The sequence below is a fragment of the Rhodamnia argentea genome, chromosome 3, assembly GCF_020921035.1.
Source record: "Rhodamnia argentea isolate NSW1041297 chromosome 3, ASM2092103v1, whole genome shotgun sequence".
Classification (NCBI taxonomy): domain Eukaryota; kingdom Viridiplantae; phylum Streptophyta; class Magnoliopsida; order Myrtales; family Myrtaceae; genus Rhodamnia; species Rhodamnia argentea.
Window position 1 is genome coordinate 18,988,121 of NC_063152.1, and position 19,314 is coordinate 19,007,434.

The window sequence follows — 19,314 nt, forward strand, 5'->3', positions numbered from 1 at the left end:
CGTTGCTAATTGGCAACGAAATGTTTCGTGGCAAAAAAATTTGTCCCTAATTAGCAACAAAAAATCGTTCGTTGCAAAATCGAATTTCATCCGCGGAATTGTGAAATTAAAAGTTCGTCTCTAATTTCGTCACAAAATTATTTGTTGCTACGTTCATCACTAATTAGCGACAAAAAGCCGGTCGTCGCAAAATCGGTTTTATCCGCAGAATTGTGAAATTAAAATTTTGTCGCCAATTTCATTGCAAAACTGTTCGTCACTAAATTCGTTTCTAATTAGTGACAAAAAAAGCGTTCATCGCAAAATTGAATTTCATCCACGCAATAGTGAAATTAAAGGTTCGTTGCAAAAAAATTGTCACTAATTAGCGACCAAATAATGTTCGTCGCAAAATTGATTTTCATGCCTGGATTTGTGAAATTAAATGTTCATCGCTAATTTCATAGCAAAATTCTTCGTCACTAATTAGCGACAAAACACCGTTCGTCAAAAAATTGAATTTCATCCGTGGAATTGTAAAATTAAAAGTTCGACGCTAATTTTGTCACAAAAATATGCGTCATTAAATTCGTCGCTAATTAGCGACAAAAGGCCATTCAACGTAAATTCAATTTTATCCACGGAATTGTGAAATTAAAAGTTCGTAGCTAATTTTGTCTCAAAACCATTCGTCGCTAATTTCGTCACAAATCATACTCCTCGTTAAATTTCGTCGCTAAATCCACCAATAGTTTTTCGTCACTAATTTCAATAGTTCGTCGCTAATTTCGTCGCTAATTTCCTATGACACTTTTTCGTCACTAATTTCGTGACTAAGTAAAAATAAGCCCTTTACAATCCCTTTACCTTCTCTCTCCACACTCTTCTCTTTACCCCGCTCTCTTCTCTCATTTGTCTCCTGTCTTCTCTCTTCTCTATTCTTACTTGTGCCTTATGGTAATCATAGAACAAATTGTTGTTTATTTCACCATTTTCTTATATCAATTCCCATAAGCTTCATGAATCTTAATTAATTTTTCTTTTTTTTTAGGTACGTGTCCATTTGAAGGTCTCGCAATCCAAGTGAACGTTGCAATTCTCATCAAATTGACTACTTTCTATTTGGGTAAGTCTTCTTGACATGGTAATATTTTCATTTTTTCAATTTCAAAGTTATTATTTCGTCACATTCAGAATTGACATATTTATAATTCCATTCGTCGCTAAATTCGTCACTAATTAGCAACCAAAATGAAATTTTAGCGACGAAATCGAGTTTTCGGGGCTAATTGGCAATGGATAGCATTCATCGCAAATATATTCATCGCAAAAGTAATTTTCACGTAAGCTAACAATTCGTCTCGAATTTTTTTGCCAATAGCGACGAAAACTCTTTTCGTTGCTAATTAGTGATGCCAATGCTTTCTCGTCGCTAATTGGTGACGAAAAGAGTTTTCGTCGCTAATTAGCTATGACGACGCTATTTCATCGCTAATTGGCGATGGACATATTTCGTCACAAATGCATTCGTTGCAAAATTAATTTTCATATTGGCTAATAATTCATTGCTAATTAGTGACAAAATATCATTCGTGGCAAAGTTGGTCGTCGCAAATTTCGTCGCTAATTAGCGACAAAAGAAGTTCATCGTAAAATTAGCGATGAAAGACATGGTCGTCTCTAATTAGTGACGGAAAATATTTGTCGCCAAATTCGTCGCAAAACTTTTCGTCGCTAATTAGCAACAATATTTTTTTCGTTGCTAAATTTGTCGCTAATTAGCAACAAAAAAAATCGTCGCAAAATTTGGCGACGACAATTACCGTCGTTAATATCGGTCGCAAAATTTATATTCAACGCTAAATTTCGTCGCTAATATCGCTGATTACAAACGTTGCAATTTTTAAGTAATTTTTCTTTTTTTTAGGTACGTATCCATTTGAAGGTCTCGTAATCCAAGCGAACATTGTAATTCTCATCAAATTAACCATTTTCTACTACAAAGATTTTAGTCAAATACTTAGGTAAGTCTTCTTGACATGGTAATTTTTTCGTTTTTCCCAATTTCAAAGTAATTGTTTCGTCACAAACAGAATTTTGATTGTTAGAATTTCATGATTTTAATTAAGAATATTAAACAATACATATGATATTTTTAATATTTTATGATATTTTTTAATTTTTATACAGCCACAATGCAAAGAGACAGGGCTTGGATGTATAATAAGAACTTACCTGGACGTCGAGGATTGACCGATGAGTTTCGTCTTGGGTTGGAACAGTTTTTGGACTTTGCTGGTAGTAAATTTGAGTTCATGGATGGAAATAAGTTAAGGTGTCCGTGTAAAAAGTGCAGTAATGGTAAATTTCATATGTGTGATAACGTTAGAGAACATTTTTGTAGATTTGGGTTTACTCTGAACTACTATAATTGGACTTTCCATGGTGAACCATTTATATCCTACGAAGAATATCGAAGAAGTGACCAATTTTCAGTTAGGGAAGAATATAGCTATTATAACCAATTGAACCCATACCGGAGGATGGTGATTGATGCAGCTGGTCAGAATTTCATTTTAGAATCGAATCATGTAAGCGCTACTTTTGCTCCTACACTTGAATAAGTGGGTACTAGTTATGCATCACAATTGGAAGAGGTAGGAGTAACATGTGTTGATGAGAACGTGTATAGTGAAACTTTTCCATCTAATCGGTTCCGGGAAGTGTTGAAAGCACGAGATGAACCTTTATGGGCAGGTTGTGATAGCTACACTAAGTTATCGGTGACATCAAGACTATTAAATATCAAGGCAGAGCATAATGTCTAGGAGAATTACTTCAACTCTTTTGTTGACGTAATGCGGGAAGCAATGTCTTGTAATAACATCATGCTAAGTGATTTTTACAACATAAAGAAGCTAGTGGATAACTTAGGTCTTCCAGTTATGAGGATTCATGTATGTAGTAGGGGTTGTTTGTAATATTGGGGGGATGATGAAAATGTAGAATCTAGCAAATTACGTAGCCAACCCGGGTATAAGATTAGCAGGAGGCAAGGCCGTAATCAGAAGCGTAGACCATGCAAGTAAATGTTTCATCCGCCCTTAATCCCCATATTGCAAAGACTTTATACGTCTCAAGCCATTGCTAAACACATGACTTGGCATGCAAATCATGAAAGAGATGAGGGTCTGATGTGTCATCCTTTAGTTGCAGAGGTATGGAAACATTTTGATAGAACATATCCCGAGTTTGCGATGGAGCCTCGAAACATCAGGTTGGGTCTCAGTATCGATGGATTTGCCCCATTTGGGAAATCAGGAAAATGTTATTCATGTTGGCCGGTTATCTTAACTCAATACAATCTTCCATCTGGTATGTGCATGAAGACACCTTATATGTTTTTGACATTAATCGTGTCCGGCCTGCAAAATCCGAAAAAGTTTATAGATGTTTTTATGCAACCATTGATTGCGAAGTTACGTTAGCTATGGGATGAATGTGTTCTTACGTATGATGTTTCTATTGATCAAACATTTGTAAGGAAGGCTATTCTTCTTTGGACAATAAATGACTTTCCAACTTATGGAATGTTATCTGGATGGAGTACAATTGGGATCTTAGGATGTCTGATATGTATGGAGAGATCAAAGTCATTCAAATTAAAACACAATAAGAAAGCCAGCTATTTTGACTATCACGGACAATTTTTGCCGATAAATCATATATTCTGAAGGAATAAAAAAGAGTTTATTAAGAATAAGATTGAAAGAACACCCCCACCATTGAGGTTGACCGGTGATCAAATTTAGGAGCGAGTGTATGACTTTCCGACTGTAGTTGAAAACTCTCATGGCACAACTATTGCGTACGGAAGCACACATAAATGGACTAAACGCAGTATATTTTGGGATCTACCATATTGGAAAACCCATCTTATTCATCATAATCTTGACGTCATACACATAGAAAAGAATTTTTTCGACAATGTCATAAGTATTGTGATGGATGTCACTGAAAAAAAAAAAAAAGACAACTTGAATGCAAGAAAAGAAATGAGAGATATTTGTGATTGGCCAGCACTAGATGTGGATGCAAGCAATAAGGGACTAAAACCAAAAGCGGTTTACACATTGGACGGGGAGCAGAGACGGATTGTTTGGCAATGGTTGAAATCTGTGCGATTTCCCGATGGATACGCTTCAAAGATGTGTTGATTTGAATGAATGCAAGTTGTCGGGTTTGAAGAGCCATGATTGTCAAATTTTTATGGAAAGACTAATTCCAATAGCTTGTAAGGAACTTCTACCAAACTTTGTATGGGGCGTCATCACAGAGTTAAGTAATTTCCTTCATGATATTTGGTCAACAATGTCAAAAGCATCACACATGAAGAAACTGGAGAGAGATATTCCAATCATTTTTTGCAACTTAGAAAGGATATTTCTTCCATTGTTCTTTGATTCAATGGAGCATCTCTTAGTTCACTTGCCTTGTGAGGCCAAAGTTGCAGTTCCCATCCAATGTCTTTGGATGTATGCATTTGAGAGGTAAAATATATTTTTTAATAAATTTGAAATTACTTTATTACTTATTATGTTCTGATAAACTTCTTCCTATTTCAACTAGGTTCTTATATCATTTGAAGAAAAAAGTGAAGAACAATGCATGTGTTGAAACTTTAATTTGTAATGCATATATTGTGGAAGAAGTGACAACATTTGCATCGTATTATTTTGAGCCACACGTGCAGTACAAGAGGCGAAGAGCAGGAAGAAATGGTGAGGGCCCAATTGATCACAATTTCAAATCATTCTCTATTTTCAATTATTTTGGTCGACCAAGCGGCACATGTAAATTTCGTTACTTAACAGACAAAGAATGGCAGGCAGCTCATACATATATTCTATTGAACTGTCTAGAAGTGGAGCCATACTTCGAGTAAGTGCACTTTTGCAAATATATTTATTGTGTGTCAAACATTTGCTAATTTCGTTGTGGTATTTGTTAATAGGATTTTCCAAACTTCAATGTATGGACTACCACCAAATGAGTTTGACCGTTTGTGCGATGAAGAATTTGCAGCATGGTTCAAAACATATGTAAGTTGCCTATGGACGAAAACCAAGTTATTAATATCTTATACATCATTAATTAAAAAATATATTATTGACTTTCCGTGTGTGACTTTAGGTTCATAGTAATCATGATCAAGTTGAAGGGTAAGGATTGCTATATCATCCGTCATGGGGTCCACAACCAAGGGTACGAACTTGGCCAGTATATTTCATAAATGGGTATAATTTTCATACTCGAGAGTACGGAATGGGAAAAGCCACAATGAATAGTAGTGTGTGTTCGGTCATCTAATGGTGCAGTGCAAAAGATGATTTTTATGGCTGATTGGATGAAATCATAAAGGTAGAGTACCCTGGTCCATTAATGTGGGTTGTGTTATTTAATTGGATGTGGTTTGACCCCGTCAGAGGAATTAAGGTGCATACGAAGTTTAATTTGGTTGAAGTAAATCACAAGAAATTGTATATGAAATATGAACCATTTGTCTTGGTACAACAAGCAATTCAAGTATATTATGCATCATATCCTAGTTTGAAACATGACAAAGGCGATTGGTGGGCTGTATGTAAAACCAAAGCACGAAGAAAATCGAGGAATATTGGAAGGATACAGCGTATCAACAAGAGGAAGTTTGTAACACGGTTGAAACCGAGGAATATAGCATTCCAACTTTACAAGATCCATGTGGAGCGGTGATAGATGTGGATCCAATTGAAATTCGAGAATCAAATGTAGAAGAATCTGATTTTGAGATAGAGGATGAAGATGATGCTCATGAAGAAGAAGACGAAGGTGAAGGTGAAGATGAAGAAGAAGATGAATGTGAAGATGAAGATTGTGACTTTTGAAACTTTTTACTAATTATGCGTAATTATTATTATTATTATTATTATTATTATTATTATTATTATTATTGCGACATATGTTATTGTTTTTGTCATTATTATTATTATTATTATTGTTATTGCTATTATTATTATATATTATTATTGATTATTATTATTGTTATTCGTCGCAAAATTGATTTTCATCTGCGAAATTGTGAAATTAAAAGTTCGTCGCTAATTTCATCGCAAAATTATTCGTCGTTAAATTCATCGCTAACTAGCCACAAAACATCATTCGTCGCAAAATTTATTTTTGTTCGCGGAGTTGTGAAATTAAAAGTTCGTCGCTAATTTCGTCGCAAAATTGTTCATCGCTAATTAGCCACAAAACATCATTCATTGCAAAATTGATTTTCATCCGCGGAATCATGAAATTAAAAGTTCATCGCTAATTTCGTCACAAAATTATTTGTCGCTAATTAGCCATAAAACATCATTCGTCGCAAAATTGATTTTTGTCCGCGGAATTGTGAAATTAAAAGTTCATCATTAATTTCATCACAAAATTATTCGTCGCTAATTAGCCACAAAACATCATTCATCGCAAAATTAATTTTTGTTCGCGGAGTTGTGAAATTAAAAGTTCATCGCTAAATTCATCGCTAATTAGCCACAAAACATCATTTGTCGCAAAATTGATTTTCATCGGTGGAGTTGTGAAATTAAAAGTTCGTCGCTAATTTCGTCGCAAAATTATTCATCGCTAATTAGCCACAAAACATCATTCGTCGCAAAATTGATTTTTGTCCACGGAGTTGTGAAATTAAAAGCTCGTCGCTAATTTCATCGCAAAATTATTTGTCGCTAAATTCGTCGCTAGTTAGCCATAAAACATCATTCGTCGCAAAATTTATTTTCTTCCATGGAATTATGAAATTAAAAGTTCGTTGCTAATTTCGTCGCAAACTTATTCGTCACCAAATTCGTCACTAATTAGCAACAAAAAATCATTCGTCGCAAAATTTATTTTCGCCCCGAAATTGTTAAATCAAATGTTCATCGCTAATTTCATCACAAAATTAGCAACGAAATTAGCCATGACAATAATAGGCGACATTTTCAAACTTGTTCATTCATCGCAAAATGCGTCTCTAATTAGCAACAAAAAAGTCGTTCGTCGTAAACTTAGCGACGAATATGGTCGTCATTGCTAATTGGCAACGAAAAGTGGTTGTCGTAAAAATTATTTGTCACAAAATGCGTCGCTAATTAGCGACAAAAATGTTTTCGTCGCAAATGTGGTTTCTAATTAGCGACGAAAGTTTCGATCGTCGCTACTTTCGTCGCTAATTAGCGATGGACTCTTTTCGTCGCAAATTAATTAGCGACAAAAAACGTTTCGTCACAAAGTTTAGCTCCAAACGAGATCGAAATCCACGCCCTTTGACTATGCCCAAATATTATGCCCTCGGTCTCTGACTATGCCCAAATCAAACCTTTGAGATCGAAATCCCCTCCAAGATAACATCAAACCTCCGAGAGCGAAATCATGAGCCCGAAGCACACGCGAGAAGGAAGCTCCCTCAACCTTCATTTCACGTCTTTCCTCGTCACCCCTTGGCTCCGTACCGTCGCAGTTGCTGCGTCTTCGATCCCGCTTCGCCGCAATTTTCTTCGAACGAGTTCTAAGGTAGACACCCATTTTCTCTCTCTCTCTCTCTCTCTCTCTCTCTCTCTCTCTCTCTTTCTGGATTCACCCGCCAATATGTTTCGATCTCTCTATTTCTCTTTGGTCTCCATTTTACCTCACAAACAATCAAACATGTAGGGGGCGTCTTGAGTATTTACCTTGGTGAGATGCGATTGTGGACACGATCGGCCAAAAGATAGAGCAAGAGAGGGAGGCGAGAGATGAGACCGTGAGATGAACCGAGGGAGCGGCATCGAGAGAGAGTCGCGGAGCGAGTGGGATATTAGGGTACCGCTTCTTTGAGCCCTCTCTTCTTACTCAACTTTTTATTATTGGAACAAACGGACTTGGGTATAAGTAATGGAATGGCTAGACTAAGAATCACCGGAAGTCGTCAAAAGTTTCAGAGAAGGTCAATTCTGTCAATTCTTTCCCTAACTGCTTAAGACTTGTTGCTTGAAGAACTTTCTATAAATTCTTCCCCTAACTCTTCGCGGCTTCAATTCTTGTTTGCAAAGAGGTTTCTTGAGTAAATTGGATATTGTTCTTTAGCTGGTTAGTGTAGGCTTTGGCATTGTGCGGCGGGGATTAAAGAAGAGGAGTCGTACCTGTCAATGCAATTTCTGGATTGGTATGTGGTGGATTTTGAGGTGATTCTGTTAGACTTCAAGCGAAAATTGAGGCTAATTATCAATGTCATGGGTAAGCCCTAAAGACATTTACTTGTCCACTTCTCTTGCCAGCTATCTTGACAGTAGGTTTTTCCCTTGGTTAATTGGGCATTTTCATGAATTTTGATATTGTTTAGTTACTGACTTTGTTTATGCTGTTTGTTAAAAATTGCCGCTATTTACAAATGGTTTTGAGACTTCAATCTTTTTTGTTTGATTCTGTATGATGGTAGTGCATATCTATGTCTAGGCTATATAATGATATATAGAGTAATGGTTTAGACCCATTTAGTTTTGAATGGGAGGTCTATCTCGATTTATTGCGTGGTGCTATAGATGCTTCAAAGGGAGAGTTAGTGACAACGTTGTACGTGTTTGCAATGGAAAATTAATAATGAAAATCAAACCTAATCAAATCCAAAGAGAATTCAAATCGAATATTGCGATTATTTATATCGCGAAGTTTCCTAAAATCGAAAACCGCCCAAAAACCTATCTAAACGACTCCGAAACGCGAAAATACAACATACATCACAGCAAAGCTGTGAGTATTTGATCGGAAGGCCCTTTTGCTTCAACCAACCAAATTTGAATGCAATCCGAACTCACCAGCCCCAATCGGTGAATTAGTGGCGGAATCGCCCTGATTTTTCCGATCACGTTTTTCTAAGAAATCACGGGCCGGTTGTTCTACATCGGTTAATTAATGGGAAGGTAGGATTTCAATTGGTTTGTGTTGGTTTTGTTTTGTTCTTTGAACAAGTGGTTTATATGTTGATGGCATGGTTTTTTTTTTCCCTCTTTTGATTTGAGGCTTGAACCGAACTTTATGAATAATGGTGTTCATCATGGTTTCGATTAGTTGCTTACTATCTAGTATCTATAGCTTGGTTGGATTGTTTTTAGCCATTTATTAATTTTTGTGAAGGTAGAATTTGCAAGTAGTCTTGCCCTCGGGTTCGTCTATTCTCTTGTCTGGATTCTGAATTATGAAAAGACCAAAAGATTTTTAAGATGTTTCAAGTATTTTTTTGGGAATATGTAAGGTCTTTCCAGCTTCATTTGTTTGGGTTTCTATTATGCAAAACATATGAGGCTGCGAATCCACGTTCGCCAACACGACGGTTGCTGAATTTCGTAATTGCCATCCTCAATGACTAAATCAATGTAATATAGCTTCTTCCTCTAGTTTAGGACTCTCTGGATTCTATTGCCCGATGTGCTATTTTCTTGAGATGTTCCTTATGTTCAAATGAAGACAATCTCTATTCATAATGCTTTACAATGTGTGGCAATCATTTGATTTGTCATGTATATGCTCCCCCTTATTTTTCGTGGAATCTGATGTGGACAAGATTTCAATAGGTTTCTTCGGTACCGGAGATTGCTATTTATCAGAGGCGATAGCAAGTTTCTTTCATTTTCTCAAGTTTCTCACTAGCTCTCCTAAACAAAATGGTAAGCTTCATGATGTACGTCATTATGTGTCCCTACTACATGTTCTTATTTTTTCCGACATTTGTCTAACCTTCCTAATTGTCAGTATAAACGAGGAGGTTACATGCGTGGTGTAGTTTCACAAGGAAGACTAGCCCCTTCCCCTTCCCCTTCCCCTTCCCCTTCCCTAAACCCTCAACAACTACATGTTGATGGACAACATGGACACATTGGCCCTTCCTCCATCCCTCAAGAACATATTAGGGAACAACTTGGACACATGCAAACCGAATCTCCTTCAATTCCGCATTCCATGCAACACTCGAATGATGAGGGAGGTGAAGAAGATAGCCGATTCGTCATATGCCCATATGGAGATTCAGGAGTACTTCATTTTTTTTTAGTATATGTAATATTTAGGGTCATCCCTTCGCTTGGATTTTAGATATGGATGTCAACTGAATTGTCCATGTTGCAAATTATCCGTATGCATTTACTTACATCTCCTTTTCATTTCATTGTTTCATTGTCCATATCGTTCTAACCTATTTGCATATTCACGGATGCTACATACGTTGTGAGGCAACTTAATAAAATAGTGAATAACTATTGGAGGGGGTCGTGGATTAGTTACAACAGCGCGCCAAAACAAGTAAAGGATTTGTTGTGAAATGAGTTCAAGGTAAGTTTTGTCCTTCTATTTTCTCACAAACTAAGTTCGATGTAAATAAAGTCGGTTGTTTTTCTATTGATTACAGCAGAAGTTCAGCTGGGATGAAAAGGAAGAGGATGAAGTTAAAAGAATTTTTAAGAAGAAAGCCGGTGATCACATACGAAATGTGATGAATAAAGCAACGAGAAATCAAGTGAAGCCACATTTTATTATTGGTGGCGATTGGACAGAAATAAAGAGAATTTAGGAAAGTAAAAAGAATATGCAAAGGATTGAACAAAACAAGAAGAATCGAGCTTCTAGTTCTAGTGAAGAGTTTGTGACATATGCTTGGGGCGCTATCAACATTGGGGAGCGTAGAAAAAAAATGGTAAGTCTACTTAACATATTGTAAGTTAGTTTAATTCAATTACTCATTTATGTTTCAATTTTGTAGGCAAATGAATTGGGGACGAAACCGACATATACAGCTACATTTGAATGCACATTCAAAAGAAAGATAAGACATGGATCGGTGACTAAGCAAAAGCTATTAAGGCATGTAAGGTTATACTTTTGACTTTATGGAAACTAGAATGAAAACCATGAGTGCTTTCAATATTTATGGTAGTTATATATATGAAGTTATTTTATTTTCATATCTATTTTCTTGATGTATGAAAAATATGATGAGCTTTTAATGAGTACGGCTAGTGGTGGTGATGGTAGGGCTGCATCTGAGCCAGTGGCTGACAATATGGCATTGTGGGTGGAGGACAAGGGTATACACAGCAAAGGGTGCTACAAGTTCATCCTCCAATGTGGCTATTTCAAGGAGGACACGACTTGAGGAGCAAATGACCCAAGAATTGACCCAACTAAGACATGTACTTGTAGAGAAGAACGAAGAAATAAAAGTGGTCAAAGAACAAATATCACGGAAGGATGAGGAAATCGGAATGGTCAATGAGTTGGTCTTGCGACATCTCAACCTAAATCAAGATCAGGTTCCTCCTGTACCTCCCACTAATCAAATAGGTGATGGGCACAATGATGAGCGACACAATGATGATGACATTGCTGCTAATGATGATGATTTTGTCGGTCGAATACTTGGATGAACAGCAATGTTTTGGGGTAACTATGAGACACTCTGTATGGTGTGCCTTTTTGTTTTTCCCTTCCTTTTATATGAATATTATTGATTTAATGTAATTCCCTGTTTTGAAGTAATCTCTATTCTTTTGCATCCATGGTGATTCCTAAAGCTCTCATGCGTACAATTAGATGTCTATGTGACCTTGGATGTATGATGGGGATGACCGTGATATTTGCTCTTGGAAACAGTTAGTGGTAATATATTTGGCAATGTTATTTGAGTTCTCCATAGGATCGTGTGTCTGTCTGTTCCCTTCTCTTTTTCAGCCATTTGGCTATCTCTATATGTCACCGTGTGCAACAATTTTAGCCGGATTATTGTTTTGGTGATAATGACTACAAATCTGTTTTGTATCAAGTGAACGATGCAAAAATTACCATGTATGAGATGTGAATATATGTTGAAACCTGAATTATCATCCCAATTGTAATATAGAGTTTCTCATAATCTGTTTACCATGATATATTGTGTTCTATCTGTCCTCTTGATTGGTTGCTTATGATGATATGTGGGTTGAAATCTGAAATTTTACTCGCTATTGTGTGCAGAATGTTCCTGCGTGTCAAAATCTTTAGAAAAATTCATTTACTTATCACCGCCTCCAAGATGACAAGACTTTATCCTTTGACGATGCAAACCGGTTCTTAGGTATGTCTACTCTTACCCGCAATACTCCCTTATGTGTTGATTGGTATGAGTTTTCATGCTTGTATTCTCTCTTTTTCGAAGTTCTAAACCTAGGAGTCATATTCATATTTGTTAGCAATGAGAACTCTTGAAGTGGTAGAATGATTCATGAAAGACCATGATGAAGGCCAGAAACAGCTAGTTTTAGTTCTAAAGAACTTTAAGTATGTAGAAGTTTGAGGATCCTATTATCCTTGTGCTTAGCGGGGTGTTTCTTTTTTTATTCGGGTCTTATCTTAGTGTGACTGGCTAGTTTGGAGTGATTAATATTGTGACCCTTACATTATGTAATCAACAAGGAATTCATGACTTTGTTTGACTCTTTGTGTTCTGGAAATTCTAGACCGAGATTTGGAGTATATGTTTGTGCTCAACTGTATCTTCCGCATAGGTGTTGTTAATATAGTGACGATTGGACCCGCTTGTTTTCACCTATAGATATTCGTATATGTAAAATAACGTTAATCGACAAACCTGAATCCAAATGCAATGAGTAGTCCGAATGTAGAGGAATGATCCGAGCCCAACAAAATGACGTTGTCTCCTTAAGACAAATTTGTCCCCTCAATCGGTACCCAAGGTTCTTGGACAATTGCCTCCCAGGATAGAACGAATCGCCTTTTCTCCAAAGTGGTACTTTTTCATAGGAAATCTTCGAACGCACTTCGTAGAATAATCGCACAAATGATGAATAGTGAAATGAGAATGACCAAAATGGCGGTTATCTCTAATGCGACGGTCAATGCTCTATTTATAGACAATGATGCGAAGAGTCATGAACGAAATGTTGAGAACGTCAATGAAGAGTCACAAATCTGTACGGTTGATGAAGGGTTACGAACCTTCATGAAGGGACACGAACCAAACAACTCTAATGAAGGGTTACGAACCTTCATGAAGGAACACGAACCGAACAGCTCTCTTTATTCGAACGGACAAACATGTTCATTCAAATAAAAAAAAATTTTGAACATACCTGTTCGGACATGTCCATTCGAATTGTGTCCATTTGGTTTAAAAAGAATAGAATAAATAAAATTGATAGGTGTATAAAAAAATAGGAACGCGCGGACCTGGGCCCGGCTCGAACCGAACCGAGCCGACGGGCGGCGGTGGCGGCGCGCGTGCGTATGGGCTGACCTAGCTTTGCGTAGGTCCTCTCCCTTCCACAAAAGTGGGGTGCTCCTTGGGGCCCAAACCCATTTGTGAGGTTCCAATATTTAAACCCATCTTCCATCTACTCCTTTTCCCATGTGGGACTCTCCATCCTTCATTTCTCATTCAACTTCTTATGGAACTTTGAAACCAAAGTCCCAACAATCCCCCACATGAATGAGAAGTTTAATTATCATGACTCTTCGTAAATGCATGAGATGCAGTGTGTGATTACTCAATGAGAGACGATTGCATCGGGATAAGTAGTCTGAGACTTTGAACTTTCTCTAGTGAGACCTATCGGACTTACTCGGTCAATCAAGAGACTTGATGTCCTTGAACCGTCGACCTTTGATGTAAGCCTAGACAATAGAAATCACACAATTATCTCTCGAACAAAGTTGGTTCTCACTGTTGTGTTCGTTTTGGCCATGAACACCACCTGGTTTCATAAGTGCTTTAGAGAATTCGGCCTTTCAAATTCTCACAGAAGCGGCCCTCACTTCACACTCACATAGGTGATTTTTGAATATGTGGTATATCGTATACCCAATTTAGAATCATTAAAAGCTTATGCTTAACCTCCATATATTAGTACTGTTTTCATACGAGAATGCGTAAGAGTTAACAGTACTCTACACCGCCCGCATAACTTGGTTGTCCATTTGAACCTAGATCTTGGGATCTCCGATCAACTAGGTAGAGTTTCCGCTATGATGACTTATTTTATAGGCCTTAAACCTATTCCCCTTGATGTTTTCACAACCATATCTCTAGTTAGGCCTTTTGTTAATGGATCCGCTATATTATCTTTTGACTTCACATAGTCAATTGTGATAATTCCACTAGAGAATAGTTGTCTTACAGTATCATGCCTTCGACGTATATGTCGAGATTTACCGTTATGCATGACATTCCTTGCCCTACCTATTACCGCTTGACTATCACAATGAATACATACAGCTGGCACTAGTTTAGGCCAATTAGGAATGTCTTCTAAGAAATTTCGAAGCCACTCTGCTTCTTCACCGGCTTTGTCCAAAGCAATAAATTTTGCTTCCATAGTAGATCTTGCTATACAAGTTTGTTTGGATGATTTCCAAGACACTACTCCTCCACCAAGTGTGAACACATATCCACTTGTTGATTTTGTGTCTTTTGTGCTGGTTATCCAATTTGCATCACAGTATCCTTCAAGTACCGCTGGATACTTTGTGTAGTGCAAAACATAGTTTTGAGTATGCTTCAAATAGCCCAATACACGTTTCATAGCTTTCCAATGATTTTCATTTGGACTAATTGTAAATCGACTTAGCTTGCTTACTATACAAGCTATGTCTAGTCTAGTACAGTTCATGACATACATTAAACCGCATAGTATACTAGCATACTAACATACTCATTTTGAGCTTTGCTTTCACAAGTATTTTTCGAAAGATGTAAATTAACATCTATCGGGGTCTTTATTGGTACAATTTCTAGATTCTTGCACTTTTCAAGTGTCTTTTCTATATTGTGAGACTGTGATAGTGCTAATCCTTTAGATGTTTTGAGGATTTTAATTCCTAAAATAACATTTGCAACCCCCATGTCCTTCATATCAAATTTGCTTGTGAGCATGCGTTTGGTCACCTTGACGACCTCACTATCGCTGCCTATTATAAGCATGTCGTCTACATAGAGACATAAAATGACAAAGCTATTATGAGTGCTCTTAACATATACACATTTATCGCACTCATTAATTTTAAAACCATTCGACAACATTACTTGATCGAATTTAGCATGCCATTGTTTTGGTGTTTGTTTCAACCCATAGAGTGACTTGATAAGCCGACATACTTTCTTCTCTTGTCCTGGAACAACGAACCGTTCCGGTTGTTCTAGATATATTTCTTCTTCTAGATCCCCATTTAGAAAAGATGTTTTAACATCCATTTGATGGATTTGAAGCCTGTACACAGATGCTATAGCAATTAACATCTGTATAGATGTAATTTTCATGACAAGTGAATGAGTGTCAAAATAATAAAGGCCTTCTCGTTGTTTGTAGCCTTTTACCACAAGCCTAGCCTTATACTTATCAATAGTACCATCTGCTTTCATTTTCCTCTTGAAAATCCACTTGCTTTGTAGTGGTTTATTACCGGGAGGAAGGTCAACCAATTCCCAAGTATGATTTGACAAGATGGATTCGACTTCACTATTGATAGCTTCTTTCCAGAACGGGGCATCCGGCGATGTCACAGCTTCTTTGAATGTCCGAGACTCATTTTCTAAGAGATATGTTAAAAAATCATGTCCAAAAGACGTGAAAGTCCTTTGTCTTTTACTACGTCTAGGTTCATACTCCATTAGATCACTTCTAGATATAGTATCTCGAAACCTCTTATTATTATCAATTGGTTCATATACTATGTTATACGGAAATATATTTTCAAAGAACAAAGCGTCCCTTGATTGCTATTCTGAGCATAACCGATAAAAACACAGTCAACAGCCTTTGGTCCTATCTTAACCTTTTTAGGCTTAGGAACCGCAACCTTAGCCAAACACCCCCACACTTTAAAATAATTCAAGTTAGGCATTCCGCCTTTCCACTTCTCATAGGGAGTTTGTTGTGTCCTTTTGTGGGGTACTCTATTTAAAATAATATTTGCTGTCAAAACAGCTTCCCCCCACAAATTCTGCGGTAAGCCGGAACTATTCAACAATGCATTCATTGTTTCTTTTAAAGATCGATTTTTCCTTTTTGCCACACCATTTGATTGCAGTGTATAAGGAGCGGTGAATTGGTGAATGATGCCAAACTCAGAGCATATTTCCTCAAAAGGAAATTCATATTCACCTCATCTATCACTTCTTATCATTTTAATTTTGTTATTTAACCGAGTTTCAACTTCAGATTTATAAGTTCTAAAAGCATTAACTACCTCATCTTTGCTACTAAGCAAATAAACATAACAATACCTTGAGCAATCATCTATAAATGTGATAAAGTACTTATTACCACCCCTTAACGGTATTGATTTCATATCACATATATCTGTGTGTATTAAATCTAAAGGTTACGAGATTCTATTATCTACGTAATGAAAAGGAGGCTTAGAAAATTTAGATTCAACACATACTTGGCACTTTTCACTTAGACAGTCAAACTTCGGCAATAGTCCCATACTCATTAATTTCTTTGTTGATTTATAATTAACATGTCCTAATCTAGCATGCCAAATATTAGGAGACTCAAGCACATAAATAGAAGCAACTTTATTCATATCATCCTTGGATACAACAATCATTACATTCATCTTGAACAAACCATCACTCGGATAACCCTTTCCTACATACATCTCATTCTTGGAGAGTACAAACTTATTAGATACAAAAACCAACTTACCATTCTTGCTAAGGAGAGATCCGGACACTAAATTCTTATGAGCATCCGGCACATGCAGAACATTATTTAGTGTCACAATTTTTCCAGATGTCATTTTCAGACCAATCTATCCAACACCTTCAACCTTAGAGGTTGATGAATTACCCATATAGAGTTTTGCATCACCCCCCAAAGTAGTGTAGGACGAGAACATCGATTTGTTTGCATAGATATGACGAGTTACTCCAGTATCAATCCACAACTCCTTGGGGTTTCCCACCATGTTGCATTCGGATATCATAGCAATAAGATTGATATCATCAACACCATTGGAAATCTGTTCCACCACATTCGCTTGAGTTTTCTGTCTTTTCTTGGCTCTGTAGTCTTTGGCTCGATGTCCGGACTTTCCACAGTTAAAACACTTGCCAACGAACTTCTTCAGGCCTTAGGTGAATCCCTCTCCGGACTTGTTAGGCATTTTTCTCTTCTTGTTGGGTTTTGATCCTTCTTCAACAACATTGACCCTTGAAACCTCCAGATTCTTGCCAACTTTCTTTTCAGAGAGCCTATTGTCTTCCTCAATCGAACAATCAAGTCTTCAAGTGACAATTCCTTTCTCTTGTGTTTGAGATAATTTTTGAAGTCTCTCCAAGAGCGTGGCGCTTTTTCAATGAAAGCAGCCACTTGAAATGATTCATTTAAAATCATACCTTCAGCATGAATGTCATGCATGATCACTTGAAGTTCCCGAACTTGACTTAAGAGGGTTTTATGATCTACCATCTTGAAGTCCAGAAATTTGCCGACGATGAATTTCTTCAATCCAGCATCTTCTGTTTTGTACTTCTTGTCAAGACTTTCCCATAATTCCTTAGCCGTTTTTGGGGGACTATAAACATTGTAGAGGGAATTGTCGAGACCATTAAGGATGTAGTTACGACACAAAAAGTCGGAATGCTTCTACGCATCTACTGCAGCAAACCTTTCCTTGTCTACCTCTCCTTCATCCAACTTAGGAGCATCCTCATTGAGGAACCTTGCCAGATTCAAAGTCATGAGATAGAACAACATTTTCTGTTGCCATCTCTTGAAATCAGTTCCATTGAACTTTTATGGCTTTTCTCCATGAGTCGGAACCGACGGAATAGGTATAGGCGTTATTGATGTTGATGACATTTCTAATACGAAAGCAAAATTTATTCAAAAGAAAGCAACTATACAAACGAAGCAACTAATACCGAGAATATAAACAAAATTTGTCTTAAGATTGTTTTCGCCTATAGATGTTCGTATATGTAAAATAACGTTAATCGACAAACCCGAATCCAAATGCAATGAGTAGTCTGAATGTAGAGGAATGATTCGAGCCCAATGAAATGACGTTGTGTCCTTAAGACAAATTTGTTCCCTCAATCGGTACCCAAGGTTCTTGGACAATTGCCTCCCAAGATAGAACGAATCGCCTTTCCTCCAAAACGGTACTTTTTCGGAGGAAATCTTCGAATGCACTTCGTAGAATAATCGCACAAATGATGAATAGTGAAATGAGAATGACCAAAATGGCAGTTATCTCTAATGCGACGGTCAATGCTCCATATATAGACAATGATGTGAAGAGTCATGAACGAAATGTTGAGAACGTTGACGAAGAGTCACAAATCTGCACAGTTGATGTAGGGTTACGAACCTTCATGAAGGGACACGAACCGAACAACTCTGATGAAGGGTTACGAACCTTCATGAAGGAACATGAACCGAACAGCTCTCTTTATTCGAACAGACAAACATGTTCGTTCAAATAAAAAAAAATTCTGAACATACCTGTTCGGACATGTCCATTCGAATTGTGTCTGTTTGGTTTAAAAAGAATAAAATAAATAAAACTGATAGGTGTATAAAAAAAAAATAGGAACGGGCGGACCCGGGCACGAACCGAGTCGGCCGGCGGGCGGCGGCATGCGCGCATATGGGCTGACCTAGCTTTACGTAGGTCCTCTCCCTTCCACAAAAGTGGGGTGCCCCTTGGGGCCCAAACCCATTTGTGAGGTTCCAATATTTAAACCCATCTTCCATCTACTCTTTTTCCCATGTGAGACTCTTCATCCTTCATTTCTCATTCAACTTCTTATGGAACTTTGAAATCAAAGTCCCAACAACGCTTCCTTGTCCCCCATTTGAAGGGGTTATAGTTATTAAACTTCGGCCCGATATTTTTCGTAATAGAGAAATTGAGATAAGACACCCGTTAGGTTTTCGAGATAAAAAGTAGCATACATAGAAGTGCCACATGAGATAGATAATGTTACTTTTGGAAATTGATGATTGTGGACAAGATTTCAGAAATTTTTCTTCAAAGCAAATGAAATTTGCGTGGAATTTATAGCTTCACCGGACGTTAATAAGTCTTTTTCGTGCGAAAGAATTGTTACGAGTTTGTCTGTTTCAATTCTGGGAAAATATAGTGAAAGAACTCTTCGCAAATCTTTCTCTGTCATTATTTTGATTCTGAGAGTTGATTAATACATCATGTTGACACCTAAATTTTGACTACCTTTTTAGGATATCAAATTTTGCATATAAAATTAGAGAATGACACGTA

The 19,314-nt window shown here is 37.2% G+C and overlaps 1 protein-coding gene and 1 long non-coding RNA gene across 2 annotated transcripts in view; both read left to right on the forward strand.

The window, feature by feature from the left end:
- The window catches only part of LOC115727961, an 88,164-nt gene that overhangs the window by 23,382 nt on the left and 45,468 nt on the right, over nucleotides 1-19,314 (forward strand). The gene's annotated exons all lie outside the window — the stretch shown is intronic.
- Nucleotides 9,578-10,595, forward strand: LOC125314320. Its single transcript, XR_007197842.1, has 2 exons — nucleotides 9,578-10,365; nucleotides 10,442-10,595. It is a non-coding gene; the product is annotated as an uncharacterized LOC125314320 (long non-coding RNA).